Source organism: Daktulosphaira vitifoliae, unplaced genomic scaffold (assembly GCF_025091365.1).
Source record: "Daktulosphaira vitifoliae isolate Bord-2020 unplaced genomic scaffold, ASM2509136v1 Scaffold_1, whole genome shotgun sequence".
Classification (NCBI taxonomy): Eukaryota; Metazoa; Arthropoda; class Insecta; order Hemiptera; family Phylloxeridae; genus Daktulosphaira; species Daktulosphaira vitifoliae.
In genome coordinates this window covers 58,797,840-58,813,697 of record NW_026099572.1, presented here as the reverse complement: position 1 = coordinate 58,813,697, position 15,858 = coordinate 58,797,840, and the positions used below count along the sequence as shown (strand labels likewise).

At 26.9% G+C, this 15,858-nt stretch overlaps 1 protein-coding gene and 2 long non-coding RNA genes across 4 annotated transcripts in view; 1 reads left to right on the top strand and 2 right to left on the bottom strand.

Moving 5' to 3' along the window:
- Positions 1-6,697, top strand: part of LOC126909285 (uncharacterized) — a 7,593-nt gene extending 896 nt beyond the window's left edge. The window contains exons 2-6 of one of the 2 annotated variants that reach the window (XR_007704990.1): positions 1,017-1,255; positions 3,173-3,361; positions 5,670-5,867; positions 6,393-6,435; positions 6,591-6,697. This is a non-coding gene — a long non-coding RNA (uncharacterized LOC126909285). Of the gene's footprint in view, positions 1-1,016; positions 1,256-1,348; positions 1,416-3,172; positions 3,362-5,669; positions 5,868-6,392; positions 6,436-6,590 lie in introns of those variants that run through there. The other variant, XR_007704993.1, reaches the window with a different exon arrangement.
- LOC126894757 (uncharacterized) overlaps positions 1-15,858 on the bottom strand; it is a 239,303-nt gene that overhangs the window by 172,384 nt on the left and 51,061 nt on the right. The gene's annotated exons all lie outside the window — the stretch shown is intronic.
- On the bottom strand, positions 12,203-14,629 carry LOC126909226 (uncharacterized). The gene is made up of 3 exons (XR_007704966.1): positions 14,594-14,629; positions 13,269-13,289; positions 12,203-12,518 (listed from the first exon to the last, which is right to left on the bottom strand). It is a non-coding gene; the product is annotated as an uncharacterized LOC126909226 (long non-coding RNA).

Genomic DNA, 15,858 nt, shown 5'->3' with positions numbered 1-15,858 from the left:
TTTTATGATATTGCTATCACAGTCACGGATTGTTTATTATCAATTATGACTATCAATAGATATACTTTTTGTATTTTCAGTTAGTGTATTTATAAACTCACAACAATGTACCTTATTATCATTGATAATAACAATGCTGTGTACCTGCTAATATCGATGTCATAAAAAATCAATTAGCTACCTGTATTTGTAATCCCTTGTGTATTATACCTATATATTAACTCAAAAATTTGAAACTTTAAATGATTATATCTAATAAACAAATAGTTTCATTAAAAATTCAAATGCCATTTATTATTGAATTAAAAACTCAAACATTTTATTAAATTAAAAATATGTGTTGCTATTTAAAAAAACAAAGTTGAAATCCTTACCAGGCATAAGGGATGAATTTAAAAAGTATTACATAGTTAATAATTCAAGAATAATGTGTAACTTAAGATAGTAATAAAAAAAATTGTTTAAATTATTATTATTCTGTAAGTAATTAAATGGGTTATGATAAAAAAATCATCCTGTATAGCAAAAACATATTAGTTCTTATTGATTTTGTTTAAAATTGAAATTTTCAGAATTGAATCTTAGTATTTATTTGTCAGATATCTTCTACTTATTTTTCCTTGCCTTTATTCAAACTATAATATATAGTACGTTGTCTTAAAGTTTTAAAATCTTATGTTATGTATTACTATTATTAATACTATAAGCTAAAAAAAAAATTTGCCCTGATAATTTATCTTTTATATGCAAATGTCTGTTGTAGTTAAAATATATACTCTATTTGTGCTGACTAATTTGATTTCATATTTTTATTTTTTCGACTTAATATTTTTATAACTTTTTGAAAAATATATAGATTAATACAATTTATCTTTTATAAGTACATCATACATTTTTCTTTCATTTGAAATAATTTTTTTAGCTAATTTTTTTAAGACTTTAAGTAATTTCTAAAAGTAATAATTAAAAAGATTTATTAGGTAACTCTAATTCACTATTCAAATTTTATTTTTTAGAATGATGAACCCTTACAAATTTTTATGCCTGTTGATGTTGAATGGCAGGTATCAAAGTGCAACGAATTGAATCTTCTTTTTATAGGAGTTTCTTCCAAAGAATTGCACTATAAATTCCTAAAATCTCAGAAAATAAAAATTGAAACTAAGGGAGACGGAAGTTATTTTTTAATGCACTATCATATTGGATAACAGGTTCAGATGAGTTTGGTCAAGAATTACGTAAAAAAATCATCGATGTAAATAATTTATACATAAATTAATAGCTTAGTATCATGTTTTTATTATCATACTTACTCTTAAATAATTTTTTTAAGTTTCTGGCTTATTCTAAGAATTTTAAATTAATGAATTTGGATTATAAATGGCAGAAACGTATTGATGAGATGCACGACTCGAGTAAGAAATTACAATAACTATAATAGTTATATTAGTGTAAGAACACTAACAAATCATAGTTGCCAAGAAAAAAAATATATGCCAAATTTACGTTTTTAAAATTTTTTATCCTTGAATTAAAATAAAATAAACGAATATTATGACAATCTCCAATTGGAGATATTATGAAGTTAGAACATTAATGTGTTATCTTCACAGCTTCATTAATTTAATAAAAAAATTAAACTTCTCACGTGTTCTCTCCATGGACAATAATGATTAGATAGGCTACTGAATGTGCCTTATGATACGTTCTCAAAGTCCGTCTATGGAACTTCTTTTTTTATTTCCATGAAAAAATTTAATTACTAATTTTTATTTCTATTACATTATAACATGGATAATATTATTTTTGGTTATGACTTCACTCATAACCGCATTAACCATTATGGTATTGAGTATCTTTGTGAGACAGTGATGTATCTGCTCTCTAGGATCGCGGCAACTTAAGTAAAATGTATACAAATGGTCTATCCATTCTTTGTTTTTTATGGTTACCTACTGTATGGTACAGAACGCCTATAGAAGGATCTAGTTGACCAGTTGTCACATAGATCATTGATTATATTATTTCGTGGGACAGCTGATCACCAGCGTCTTGCTTTACTCTCCCCCTTGCTCACCCAACACGATAAATCGATGTCAATTGTCATCCGTGTACAGGTTATTGTCGTAAGTCAGTCAGTGAATTGTTTTTTGTGTCACTTTTTTTCTGTTGCAAGCGCCTTCGCTTGAATGGTAAATTGTCCGGCCGTTGTACGCCATAGTTTATTATTACTTGTTTATTGTACCCTTGTGCTCAAAGTTAACGTGCTCTTACATGCCACTAGTAATTGGGCCCTGACCATAACTAAATATCTTCATTGCCGTAGTCTATTCTCATCTGCCATTATGTACCTAGATTTACACTCTGACTCGTCATACTCAGATTTTCGACACCATTACCACAAGATATCATACAGTCCATTCATCATTATCAACAACGTCATCTATTCAGCTGAGTTTATATTATTTTTTAATGTTATTTATTGTTTGTTTTAATTGAGTTTAACTATTTTGTTTTATGCCGCTTCGCCGACCATTAGTATTTAAGAGCCCTCCCGTTACCCCTTAAATTTAAGATACTCTCTGAGGAATTTCTAATATATGTGATTATTTGTTATTTAATTATTGTCTACTTTCGTNTAATTCTAATATTTGTTATTTAATTATTGTCTACTTTCGTTTACTTATTGGATGTATAGCTAACCGTCATCTCCTAGGTGACCCACTCCCGCATCAATAATTAACGATTTAAACAGGCTTAAGGTAAATCGGCATACTAGTGCGGTGCATAACTAGCCGTCCTACAGTCTAGCTGCCTCGTACAAAACACCTACTATTATACGTTTGTAGAATACCTCTCATGTGTTAAAAAATTGAGTTATCAAAATTACATGAGAGATATTGCAGACAACGGTATATAATATTTTGCGCGCAATAGATTTGTCCATTTTGACAATAACACTGGACTACAAAATGAATTTTTTTTTCCATAACATAAAAAAAAGTTAAGTAAAAACAAAAAAAAATGTTTTTTGTTTCATAAGTAATTATAGAAATGTTTAATATTTAAAGTTCAATTAGTCGTAATGATATTTTATTAGTAGTGTTCATTCAACGAATATATTACCATAGCCTATTTTTTATGACTTGTTTAAAATAATTTTCTATTTTAGGAGTGTATGCTGAATCGTCTGAAATAGCTGCGGCAGCTGAATATTTAAAAACATCAATATACGTATATACAGATGACAATGGATGGAATTTTTTTAACAAAGATGACGTTTTTGGAAATGATAATGGTGAAAAATGTATATACTTGATTAATAAAGGAGAACATTTTATGCCTATAGTAGATACTATGAGTAAAGTATTAACAAAATTAAATAATTGTTATAATTGTTTTATAAAATAAAAATACCCCAATATTAATTATCAATTTGTATTCATTTCCAATGTTTTCTGAGATACGAACAAATAAAAAAAAACGTAGTTTTTGTATATAATGACTCATAAAAATTGTTATGTTTTTAATTATTCAAATGTGCACATAAAAAATTAAGTACAAAACTATTAATTTGAAAAATATTAAAGCAATTTTGACCTTGCTACATAACTTTGAAATAGAAGTAAAAATGAACGTTGGTTGCCAACTTAACGTGAACAGTATTATACATATAGGGTATGTTCTACAAATCCTGAAATGTATTCGATTACAATGAAACAATTTTTGGAATATTTTATTTATAAAATATAATATAAAATTTGTATGTTTAAACTGTAACTTTAAAATCATATGAATTCATGAAATCTAAAAATTTACGTAACGAATTAATAAGGAAAATTATTATTATCAAATAAAAATTAAATTAACATATTGCTTAACTGTTTGAAAAGAATGACTTAGATTAACAGTACTATGAAAACATAATTTCAATAATATATCGAACATAAAAGTGAAATAAAAAGAAGGCAGTTAGTACATTTGTAAGCGTTGCAGGAACAAAAACAATTATAAGTTGATTGCGGCACCGCGCCTTTTATCTCCAGTTATTTTCCTTTTAGGCCAGTCAACAAAGGAAAAATAGCGGAAAAAATTCCCAAATAAATGTTTTTTTTTTTTAAAGTTGAATTAAGATATGTATAATGACATACTAAAAGTCCTCATTAATTGGAATTGAGCTTTTTTTTTACAGACTTGCAAGAGTTCAAAAATATAAGCTTTTTTAATTTTCTCAAAAAATATTTAACTTACAAAAAAAGTATTATCTATTTTTTCATTTAAACAAATATTTTTCGAGTTCTATTACATTTAATATGAGTACTAAAATTTACTTTATATTTTTTTCATTTTACGGTTATTTTTTATCATGTTATACTTATATTTGACACAATGTTACAAAATACATATGTGTGTATGTATGAGTTTATTTATTTATAGTATCATTGGAGTGTAGTGTATATTAAGATACAACTGATAGAATAGGTAATTGATTTGACGCTATATTGTTTAAACCCAACCAAACGCTAAATTGTACAATTAAACAACAATAATATTATGTCAATTGCCACCGGAATTTCTTTTAATTTTTTTTTCTTTTTCTTCGCCTTAATCCCAATTACTTGGGGTCGGTCACCCTTATCCTAAACTTCCACTTGACACGATCTCCACATCATCTATGCTCACATCAGCTGTCCTCATATCGCATTCCATAACATCCCTCAAATAGTAAATGTATTATTATTAACATACCCAGTATAAGAAAATTTGTTTTTCTTATTGTCGTCGTTTTTGTTATTCGGCAAAATTTGCCTTAGTTGGTTATTTTACTTTGTTTTGTTTTTCGTCTCGCTATAGTATTATTATTGGAATAATATGATGAGCAGTTTATTTTATCTTAATAATTTCGTTATTGTTTTGAAATCTAATTACCAAAAAGCAATTATTAAAAATATTAAATTATTAAAGCGAATAAAATCTCGGTTTTTTTTTATTGTGGTAAAACCCTATTGCTACGTTTTCTTTATGTGCACTAACTTTCCTGGTCATCTTTAACAGTATTATTATAAATATGTAATTTTCAGTCCACTTACGATACTTGTTATGTGAAGAATACATTCAATCTATTTGTATAAGTCCAATATAGTCTATAAAGTCGATATTCGCTTTGTAATATAATTTCATTTATCAATTTCTAACTTTAAAATTAATTGTTATGTTGTATATTGAATGTTAAGTATTTGTATTATGGTCATTGCACTAGACCAGACCGACCATAGCGCGCCTGGAATTAAGTGAATTTTATTTCCTTCATTTCGTGTACAAAAATAAACTCTTTCCCTTTCATTCTCTAATTATTTTCTTTTGTATATAAATAAATTTTTCCTCTGAGGTGTTCTGTGCGTCGATTAATCATGCTATAAACGCGTTCGTATATTAGATTGCCTACCCTTTTAAAATTTTAAGGCACTAAATATTTTGTTTTTTTTTTAGTTTAGTTTAGTTTTAGTTGTTATAGAGGAGGGAAAGAACTGCCGATGAACTTAGACTTGTAGGTTCACTGTGCGTACCTCCTACCGAATTATATTAATACGGTTTCTTTATATAAGTGTTTCCACCGAAGTTACTTTCTTCTTAATATTTAATTTGTTTTCTATTTAATTATTCTATAGACAAAACGTTCGGCACCTATTGAAGAGAAGTCTGAAATAGCTGCGGCAGCAAAATATTTAAAAACACCAATATGCGTATACACAGATTACGATGGATTGAAATTATTCAATAAAAGTTTTGTTGTTAAAAATGATGAAAATGAAAAATTTATATACTTGATTTATGATAAAGAACAGTACACGCCTGTAATAAATGTGGTGAGTAAACTATTATAAAAATTACATAATTGTTATACTTGTTTTATAAAATAAAAATACTCAAGTATTAATTATTAATTTATTATTATTGATGAACCGACGATCACACATAATTTCGACACTGGCAAGGCTGAATGGGCTGCAGCCCAGTGGCCCCCACAAATTTGGTATACATTGGTATCACAAATATGATAATAATTGTTATTTAATAAGTAAAAAAATATATTTCCTTATTTATGTATAAGGGGGCCCACAATGCATTCCGCCCAGGGGCTACCACATACCTAAGTCCTCTCCTGGTCAGTGGGGTCTAGAACAATAGACTCACTTGAATATGTACGCATTTACAAAAGTAAATGCACTCCTATTATCTACTATGTATCTAAAAGTTTCGTGGAAAATAATTTTAGCTAAAAATAAATTTATTTTTTTTAATTTTTCAGTTAATATAAAAAATATTGATAAATATCGATTATGCTAATCGAAAATATTAAGGATAGTTTATTTATGAATATATTTTTTTAGAGACCTGTACTAGCATTTAGAAACCCAGTCTGAAGTCAATCAGGTAAATAAATTACATTTAATTGTACATTAATTTAGTAGTTCAATTTATACACAATATTTCCGAATAATTTTTTCATTAAAAATATTTAATGTATATACATTAAGGATGTGCTTATATTTTAATTTTTTTAAATTTCACATTGAATTTGGATACAGGAACAAAATCAAGGAGTTACAGTAGAAGTCTCCCCCTTAAAAACATACTTTTGACCTTCTCTAGCCTCCCAACAATTTTGGATCTGCAAAACGGCTGTTAACTGACAACAGATATTTAAAAGTTTGTATTTATATGACGTTTTGTTAAATATTATAGATTTTTTTTATTTTCATACTTGTCCTTTGTACTAGTTATAGTTGGTTTAATGTTCTTACTATAGATTAGATATTACTTTTTGATAATGAAAATTATTGTACAAATATAATGATATTTCATATTGAAAGGTTACAAAGAATAGATTATTTTTTGGCCTCAACAGAATTATTTGTTACTTTCATGGGGATTAGAAAAATTTAAATCATAAGTCACCAACCAGTTTGATGAAATATCGCAATGAGCAAGAGCAGAACCAGAATATGATTTAAAAAAAGATAAGAAAATTAAATATTGAAGCTAATTTACTTATTCTATCAATTTAAATAGAAATTATTTCAAGTTTTAAAATTATTTTATTAGTCATTATTTAACTAGAAAAAATTACTCTAATTAACCATGTAAAACTAAATATTAAATATAGACAATTGTAGACTTATAAATAAAATAAAGTTGATGATTTATCAACTCAATGAGTTGAGTCATTGGCAACTGACGTACACCATAATCTCGTAGTTAAGTTGACATTTTACAATGTTTAGATGAGATGACTTCACAAAGACCATATAAACTAGGGGAAGATGATTTTTTAAAGGTAATAAAAAGAAAATACACGAGTCCGTTTAACGCGTCCAGGAACGCCCAAGAATAAGAGTTTATGATTATTAATTTAGATAATAAGATTATCTAAATTTTTACATTTTTTATTTATAATTAGCTTTCATTTATTTCGATTTCTGACATTGAATTGTCTAATTTATTTATTTCATCTTCGACGTTCGTTTCGGAAATGACAAATAAATTTTGTACATCGATAGAAAATTTATTTATATTTTTTTTTGAAAATAATTTCATTGATCATATGTATGGATAGTGATCCATACATATGATACTAATAGCAAATGCATAAAATCTNCACTTAATACTAATAGCAAATGCATAAAATCTTCATTAGTATTATACCTCGAACTTTGTCTAGTGTGGTAAAGTCTTATTTTTTTATAGTTTTGTTTCTGGCTTGTATTACATAGTAAATTAAAGTTACATATGTAATATAAAACTTAAGCTACAAGTAATAATAATTATTTTTACTAAATATACTAATTCAATATATTTGGAAAAGGCAATTCAAACGATGGAAACACATGCATTAATTTGCATTATTTGCTGACTCTCTATATTCTACAATTTTTGTTAACGTTGTCATGATTATAATAAAATGTTAAAGGTTTTACAACAGTTAACACTAGGCCAAAAATATCGTCTGCAAATTAAAGGGATCAGAAAAAATGTACAACCACAACTTTTACTTATGAGAATGCGACATAACCCTTTCCGTGGAACCACCTAGCGTCAAACATGGCTACCATTATTCTAGCTGGCCAAATGTCCCATGCTAACCAGCTATTTGTTAAAAGTTAGGTCTGTAAGACACAACGGATTAGAGAACGTAACACTTTTGTTCATTAAATAAACAAAAAAAAACCCAGCACAGGGGGGTCGCGGCACAGTGGTGACGTGGCATAGTTGGATTAAGTATAATGATATCTGACAGTGATTAAAATCACTATAAAAAAAAAACGCTTCGCTGCAAATCTTTAGATAGTGTTTAATTTTAAAAAATTGGTGGATTATTTCAAAAGCTTCATAAACTGCTAGTTCCTTATTAATATCCTGATTAAGATAAAGTATATCGAATGAAAAAGGGATTATTAAAAATTATTATTTCTCATAAAAAAATTATGTTGATCCATACACTTTTCAATAAGTTATAGCATTATAAAGTTAAAAATGTAAAAAATAAAATCGAGAATTTTCACACAATAATAGCATTTGGTAGCCATTTTCACCGTGAAGACAAAATAAAGTCCGAAATTTTTTTTTTTATATAATAAAGAACATTACATTAGCTTTAATTTAAGATATATATAAAAGTGTCAGACCTTCCAGAACATTTTAAAAAATCAAGTTGAAAAAATTAATTTTTTGTAAAAAAGTTGTCATTTTAAATCCCCCCCTGTGGGCAGGTAAAAAGTCAGATTTATAAAATAAATATACCAAATGATAGTTAATCACATTATGCATCTATAAAAAAAAGAATATAATTATATTGATATGTTTTTTTTTAAAAAAGTTACGGCAGTTTTTAGTAAGAAAAATTTCGAAAATTTCGAAAATTAGAGATTTTTAAATTTGTAATTTTTTCGGAGGTTTCCCCCATTTACGGGGAACGAGGGAAATTTTTTCAATTTTTAAGGGTAATGTCTTCGACTATCTGTGACTCGTCACGGATTGTTTATTATCAATTATGATTGTCAATAGATATNCGTCACGGATTGTTTATTATCAATTATGATTGTCAATAGATATACTTTCTGTATTGTCAGTTAGTGTATTTATAAACTCATAACAATGTGCCTTACTACAATTAACTAGCAATGGGAAAACTAGCATATGGGATGAACTTAAAAAGTATTACATAGTTAATAATTCAAGAATAATGTGTAACTAAAGATAATAAAAAAAAAAAATGTTTAAATTATTATTACTCTGCAAGTAATTGAGTGGGTTATGATAAAAAAATCACCCTGTATATATAGTCCATTAATCGGGTATATTTTGCGTTATCTTATCTGAAACATGTTGAAAGGTATATTTTTTTTGAAATAACGTTCTATTTTCTCAATTTCAACAGTAAAGTTCTGCAAACGCACAATAAAATATTATGAGTATTGAGTTGGTTTTAATGTTTATTGCATTTCGTTATTTTTTTTTACGAGCAGTTTGATCTCGTGTAATAAATTAAATTGTATAATCTGTATTTGTATGTAACTACATAAAAATATAATGAGTGACGGTGAAGGATATTCTGTATCATAAAGCTCCAGTACATCTTGATCTCAAACAACTCTACCTACCAATACTCCTTCCCTCCAAGATCAATGGATGGTAAGTTTTTTAAATTTTTGAATGAAAAATCATGTTTTCAACAAAATAAAACGGTTGTACAATGTGTAAAATGTGACTTCAAATTTTGTTACCCATTTAAAACGGCGACATGGCCCGGAGGTTGTTGAAGAATATAAAAATTATTTAAAATCGACTGAAACACCGAATAAAATAATTAAAACAGTTGTTAAAAAATTGAAAACTAAAATAACCAAAGAAAATTTCGAAACTGAAATGATTAATTTTTTTTTACATTCAATGATTCCTTTAAGATGTGTTAAAGTCCCATATTTTTTTAAAATGTTTGATGCCTTAAACATATCTGATTGTGGACTTCGTGTTTTAAGCCGTCGATCTTTTTGTCGGTAAATTGATACTTTTTATGAAAAAAAGAAAAACGAAATAAAAGAAAAATTAAAAGATGTACAATTTATTTGTACTACAATTGATATTTGGTCCGGAAAAAAAGAAGTTTTTTAGGGGTAACGTGTCATTGGATATCAATAAATAATTTAAATAGAATATCAAAGGCTTTAGCCTGCCGTCGTTTTAAAGGTAGTAATACTTATGACAAAATTTCAGATTTAATTAATGAAATAAATTCTGAATTTAACCTTAGTCCTACTAAAATTGTAGCAACGATTACTGATAATGGCAGCAATTTTGTTAAGGCGTTCAAAATTTTTAGAATTAAGCTACAAAACATCTATATAGTAGATAGAAGTAAATTTTGTCGATGACGATAAATCTGAGTCAGATTTTGAATCAAACGAAAATTATATGTTTGAAAATGTTGTAGGTCATACGATAGAAATTGAGAATATATTATCTGTACATTTTAGATGTTTTGCTCATACGCTTAATTTATGTGCCACTACAGACTTAAATAAAGTAATTAAAAGGTCTGTTGATTTGTCTTCAATACACGACCAAGTAATTAAAAAATTTAATATTCTTTGGAAATTAGCTGGACGGCCAAAATCGGCTGAAGTAATTCAAAATGTATTAGGACATACACTAATTAGACCAGGAGAAACCCGATGGAATAGTTTATACGACTCACTTCGACAAATATTAAGCATTAAAAATAATATATCAAATTTAAACAGAACTCTAGAAATAAATAACAAAAATTGTTTGCGGTAACAATACTTTAATAACATTGAAGAACACTTAAAGCGTACAGCTCCAATTTCGGAAGCGTTAGATATAATGCAAGGTGAGATAAATACATATTATGGTGTAGTACTGCCATGGCTATTAACGTTGAGAAGAAAAATCAAAATATTAGCAAACCCTGACCATAATATTTGGATATATTGTAAACCTATAATCAATGCATTGTTAGAAAGTATTGAGAAAAGATTTGGAAATTATTTAAATTTGACTTCTCCCGAATCTCTTAATGCTACTATAGCAGCATTGTCTTATCCGCGTTTTAAAAAACGCTGGTTAACATGCGTTGAAACGGAATGTCATGACGAGCTCATTCAAATTTTCAAAAAAACAGACGATGATATACTTGTTGATAAAAATACACCATTAGAATTAGAAAAATCACATGAAAATCAAACAAGTGACGACTTTTTTGACTTTGGATCTTCTTCTTTGGCGTTAATTGGTTTACCAAAATCAGAATTGGAAGTTTTACATTACTTTGCTGATGAAGAAAATGATCTTCAAAATCTAAACAAATATCCAACAATCAAACAAGTATTTATTTGTTATAATACTCCACTTACGTCATCAACGCCGGTAAAAAGACTTTTTTCATTTGCTACAATAACAAATCAACCAAAAAGCCATATCAATTTTTTAGGCTAATTTTTTTGACAGTCACAAAAAAAAAAAAAAATACATTATTGTAAAATTAATACCTCCTCACCTTTGCATCAAAGCTAAAAACTAATGTTGTATGAAATCCATAATAATTTCTATATTTTATGCTTACATATTAATAAACAATAATATTGTAAGAACGAGACAATGATGATTTATCGGGCATACAAAGTATTGTAAAAAGGCAGAATTAACCCTTACAAATCGTTCACTAGATAACAATACGCGTACATTATGATCATCATTGTCGAAAATTTTACGTATTAAAGTAGTGAACTAAATCGAATTGTAACATTTTATTTATCAATCATTCATTTAATACTATCACTACTTTTAAGAACCAAGAACTTATCACGTAAGACACCAAATCTATAAGAGTCAATATTAATATTATTTTATGACCCTCGACTCACATCCCGAATTAAAGTAACTCTCACTTTTATTTGACATATCTTTCAGTTTTATTATATTTTAATATTTTATTAGTTAGTTCTAAATCAAAAGAATATTCAACTTTTTTTTCTATTTTATTAAGTTTTGAGTTACGATAATACAGGTCAAGCCTATAATAGAATTAAAAAATTACAATATAAATCCAAGACATACAGCAATATAGTCAAAGATAAACATGGCAAAATTCTGTTCAGTAATAAATAATTTAGACCTTAGATCATCAAGATATTATTATACTATCAAAGATGTGAAACATTACAATTAGGAAATCGATAACATTTTTTTTAGAAATATAAATAAAGCAAAATTATATAATTTTTATAATTAAATTAGTAAATTATTTAATAAATAAAACAGTAAATGGTAAATTAAATTAATTAATCAATATAACAATTGTGCATTCATTTGTTGACAAACATACTTCTGATTGGATTATTTATGTCATTCGTCTAATAATAAAAGTTGAATTCTTTTTTTAATATCGAGCAGAATATTTTGAACAATTGATCCTCAATCATCTTTTGTTGGTAAGTCTTGAAATAAAATTATGAATTAAAAATTATACTTTTAATTATTGCCACAGTTAAATTTTAATCCAATCGTCTTATAACTAAAACGATTTTAATAATTAATGATAATATTTTAATTCACCCTTGTATTTTTAATTTACTTTTGAATGGTTTTTGTGAGAATTTGGTCAAATCAAAATCGGTAATTATTCAGAAAACGATTAACGCGAGATACATTAACCGGGTTGTAATTATGAATATTAAAGTTCAATTAGCAATAAAATAATAACCAAATTACTTATGGAAATAACATCAACACTTCTTAACGCATTATTTAATAATTTGACTTAATCTGCTTCTTACAAAAACATTCCATACATAATATGTAAATAATATATTATATCTTACATGTATGCAATGATAACAATGTGTGTATATATTGTACATAGTCAGTTTATTGAAAATCGTTCTACCTCTATTTTTTTTCTAAGAATATTCATTTTTCAATGGCAGAAATTTATTATGGATAAATAACTTAAATAATTACGGATAAATGCATTTATTATTAGTGGTTTTCTCAGAAATTTGTATATGACCTCTATAGTTCGAGATATATTTTTAAAAGTTTACATTCCATCATAAAGAGAAACGTTTTTAGATCTTTAAAATGTAAAATCTTATGATTAAAATTGTTATCAATATTTTAATAACTGATATAATTAAAAATTTAACAATTAATTCACATGTAACTTAGTGTTAATAATTTTTACTTACTACTACCACCATCTACACCACCTAAATATAGTAAAAAATTATTATCATATTAAATAGCTAAAAAAGTACTAAAATTTAAAATTATTAATTATGTAGTCATATTAGCAATTTCTATTACTTAGAAGGTTTCTACATTTTTATTCAAATTAATAGTATAAATTTGGTTTTATTTTATTTTATTAATCTGAGTCAAAAGGGCTGTAATCAATTTACACCAAAATAATTCATATTTAGTACGTTCCTATTTCAGTAAAAACTAGTAATACATGGTTAAAGGATTTATTGGAGAGTTTTGGAGCCACTAAAAATCGATGAAAAAATAATATAAATATGACATTTTTTGCATTTTAAAGATTGTAAAAATGAATTTTTTTGTTAAATGTATTTTTTAAAATTAAAATTACATAAAATAATTGATTGTGTCTACATAATTGTAATTTTTATGATATTGACGATTCATTAGTAATCTATTAGCATTAGAGCAGTGAAAATATTGACACGGCACCGCCTTTTGCTCTAGGCTGGCGCTCACCCGTGTCTCTCTCGATATCAGCCGTCCAGCTATTAATATGACAATCGGTTGTCATCGGTCGTNTAATTTTCTAAAATAATAATTATTTCTTTAATTGAATTTCGGCATAATGGACTTCTACTTTTATTTCGCAACCAACTATTTTATAACATGTTTTTTGCGCTATCACAGGCAAAGAAAAATATGAAACAAAATCTGCAATTACTATAGATTTTAAAATGTAAAGTGAACCAAACTTAAAATTAATTATTCACTTGATAGTACGATCATATTTTAATAGAAAAAATTAATATATTAAAATAGGATATTTTGTGGTTGGATCTAGATATTTACTGCCTGGATCCAGAAGGAGTGGACAGGCTTGTACCTTTGAAGGAAGGTCGTTTAGAATCACTAGAAATCAATGATGATAATAATATATTAAAAATATTATCTTAATAAATTATATTATTATTCAAATGAACTTTTTAGTCGCATCTATCTTAATGTTAGTAATTTATTGCTTAACTCCTGCTATGGTATTAGCACTATATCTTACACCTAACACAGTAGATTAGTTATTTTATTTAATCTTTTTAATAGTATTCAAATTTAGGAATGAATTATATTATTAACTGATACTAATAAATTATAATGATACTATATTTTATTGTTAAATTACTAAAATATTTAAAATTATTTAGAGGTTTAATTTTTTGTTAATTGTTTTTTTTTCAAAATTAAACAATAATCTGTATTATTGTTGATAACTATAAATAATATTTTTATTTAAATCTTTTATGATAAACATTACTCTGCACAATTTCATTTTCAGAATCTGTGTTATCCAAGTCTGTCAAAAAAAAAAAAAAAATCATCGTTATTTTGTCAGTAGTTATTAATAATTAGGCATTCTCTAGAACTCTGCTCATCAAATTTCTACCATTAACACAATTTGTATATATTCATATATAAAAATATTAATACATAGTAATTAAAAAACGCAAAATAAATAATTTATTTTCTAAAAAAATTTTTTTATTTTATATTGCTAGAAGTAATTTTCACTGTAATAATGGAACTTTTAAAAAAATCTTCTATTGTTTTTAAAATACAATTCATTGATAATATAATTTAGTAAAAATTAGTAATATATTTTTTTACATGACTTGCACATTTTTGTATATAGTCCAATTATTTATTCATCAAGCTACTACCATACAAAAATTCAAAATCTTCAGCGATTTCAGACATTTTTTCAAATAGATTTTTTTAGTTCAGTAAGAATTCGGCAATAAACTTGACATATATCTTTTTTGAATTCACTTTGTTGAGATAATACTTGCATATCGTCTTCATTAATTCAAAGTCTAATATTTTTAGTTTTCTCTTTCGTTTATCAGAAAATGAACCAAGACATTAGCTAACACTTATCCATATTCAATTGACTTATAATACTCAGTAAAGTAACTTACATTATATTTATATATTTATAAATGAGTATTGATACAGCAGCGTGATAACGATAATATATTCTATTAATTATATGCATAGCCAATATATTTTACAGCCTGGTATTTTGCTGAATTGTTCCTTCTACATCTGAGTTGTTCGATAATAATATTCAGTTATATATATTTTTGTAAGTTGAAAAATAGCGTTATAAGTAGTCAACTAAATACAATTTTCGACCAATTNTGGAACAGCGACAGATTTCAAATATGCTGGAGCGACTCAGTCAAAATATGCTGCCGTCCCCACACGTTGATGCACAACCGACTATTCGTCAAGTTAACGTCGAACGAAACGATAGTCGACGATCGGACGCGCATCGCGTTACATTCGGTCCATAGGGAGCGACGGACCCGACACGACACGCCCCAACTTTACACGAGCGCCTCGCGGACATCGAAGCGCAGGAAGCCCGCAACATGAGACGATCGTACGGACAAGCGTCGCGCGCGTCGCTACCACAGATGTGTAGCACGGGTTGGCAAAACGAACATTATCCGCGCACTCATACATATGAGAACGAGCCGACAGATTTTTCGTTTACGCGCCAACCACGGGAGGGGCAAT